This window comes from Apium graveolens, chromosome 3 (genome assembly GCF_009905375.1).
Source record: "Apium graveolens cultivar Ventura chromosome 3, ASM990537v1, whole genome shotgun sequence".
In the NCBI taxonomy this organism is placed as follows: domain Eukaryota; kingdom Viridiplantae; phylum Streptophyta; class Magnoliopsida; order Apiales; family Apiaceae; genus Apium; species Apium graveolens.
The window spans coordinates 165,152,887-165,155,449 of record NC_133649.1 but is presented as its reverse complement, the minus strand read 5'-3'; positions in this window follow the sequence as shown (position 1 = coordinate 165,155,449).

Sequence of the window (2,563 nt, the reverse complement as noted above, 5' to 3'; positions counted from 1 at the left end):
AGAAAGCCAATCTGTGCTAATAATCATCTACTCATCTTTCAAGAAGAACTTTGGATACAATGTGACTGCTAGAAGATTAGTTCTAAAGAAGATTGAGGAGATGAGGAGTAATAGAGCCAAAGATGCACTCCCAAAAACTCTATTTATTCCCTTCACAGGAAAGAGAGTGCATTTGAGGCCTTATTGGTTGATGGAATTCAGAGATGAAAAAGGAGTTAGAAGATTTTTCAGATTGGAGGACTCGTTGAGTATCTCTACAATGAGACTCTATTGGAAATGCAAGGAATGCTAAATCTCTCAGAAGCTGATGAACTTGAATTCCACAGACAACTCCAAAACCAGATTGAATAGAACAACAGGAGGTTGTGAAGAAACCTAGACAATCAAGGAAATAGACTTATCTACTCAGACTAGAGGAGCGCCTTGACAATGATTGCGAGCTATTCTTTGTATACTTTGTTTTGTTCAATTTTCAGTAAATTTTGCAGAACTTATCAGTTTTATCTACTATTTTCGATCTGTATTTTTAGAGTGTTTTGTTATCATCAAGTTTCTCTTAATTTATGGCTACAATTCCAGTATACATAAATTGGGGGAGATTGTTAGGAATATGTTGTGAACTTGATGATAAATATTGTGGACATATTGTGAACTTGATGATTTCATTAACAAAACACCTTAGTATATTTTACTTAGTGAAAAATGTAACACTCGACGGATAAGGAATATAGTCCCGACGGATGACTCAATATAGTCTCGACGGATGATGATTTATTATCCATCGCGTGAGTAGCTTGTGTAATAATGAGTCTGTAGCACATTTCTGCATACATCTTGTTTAGATTCTGTAGTAGCACTCAAGTCATGTTGACTTTAATTAGATATGCAGAATAGGTTGATTAATTGTACATAGATGATGTCTTGTAATTCTGCATAAATGAAATGAAGTCAATTGCCAGATAGCCACCCGACGGATAAACAACAATGCCACTCGATGGATGATCAACAAGGCAACCCGACGGCTGATCATGTACCTGATGGATAATCAATTCAAACATCTGTTGACAGTGATAACACAGTCACATGCGTCGAGTGTATGCAAAAGGAATGTGGAAGCCTATTCAACTGGGTTTTAGAGAACAAAGAAGCATTACCATTTCCATGCTATTATGAAGATATTCAAAGATGCTGGAATAGAGTAATGAAGCAGCATAGTATTAGACTTGATAGGTTTTGTTTTATTATCTTGTCTTATTACTTTGTAATCTTGGCGATATATAAACCAAGAAGTAGCAAATAGAACAATAACAATAACAACAAGACTAAGAACATTATCTCAGAGAAACAATTGTAAGCTGCATTCTTAGCATTTCTCTGTAACTTAGTTGTTCATATTTGTAAGCAACTGTGAGCTAATCTTGCTACACAGAGTTCTCTTGATATAATATATATCTCTGGTGGATACATTCAAATCCACCAGAAAGTTTTTAAAGACTTGTGTTTTTAATTACTTGTATTTTGATTTTACTAACTTCTTATTCCGCACTTTGTAAATCAAACACTTATATATTATTAAGATAGAACATTTTATTTTTGTTTTAAAAAGGTTCTAGAATTCCATTCAACCTCCCTTCTGTAATTCTTGTTGCATTGTTAGGGACTAACAATTGGTATCAGAGCAAGCTCTTGAAGAACAAAGAGTTTAAAAATCACAACAAACATCAAGATGAACAAGAAGGATGTAGGAGTCAAGATTCCTTTTCTGGATAAAGATAATTACCATCACTAGAAGGTAAAAATGCATCTTCACTTATTTTCTCAAGATGAGGCTTATGTAGATTGCATAGAGAGAGACCCTCAAGTACCAATGAGAGCTGCAACTGGAAATGAGCCATCAGTTCCCAAGCCAAGGCATGAATGGTCAGATCCTGATATTAAACAAGTCAGGAAGGATAAGAAGGCCATGAATATTCTGTTCAATGGAGTTGATGGTGACATGTTTGACAACATCATCAATTGCAAAACTGCCAAGGAAGTTTGGGACACAATACAGATTATCTGTGATGGCACTGAACAAGTCATGGAAAATAAGATGCAGCTGCTAATTCAGCAATATGAGCACTTTCATAGTGAAGATAATGTGTCTCTCACTGACATTTTTAGTAGATTTCAAAAACTACTAAATGCTTTGAAGTTGCATGGAAGGGTTTATCAGACAAAAGACTCCAATCTTAAGTTCCTTAGATCTCTTCCAAAGGAATGGAAACCTATGACAGTCTCATTGAGAAACTCTCAAGATTACAAGGAGTTTACTTTGGAGAGACTGTATGGCATCCTGAAAACTTATGAGCTTGAAATAGAGCAAGATGAGAGGATGGAGAGAGGAAAGAAGAAAGGAGGATCCATTGCACTAGTTGCTGAGTTAGAGAAAGAGAAGGAGATGAAGATGGAAGTTGTTGAATCAACTTAAAAGGTCTGTGAAAACAAGGGCAAGGGGCTGGTAGCAGAAAATGAAGATTCTTTGAGCCAAGATGATATGGAGGATATTGATGAACATCTTGCA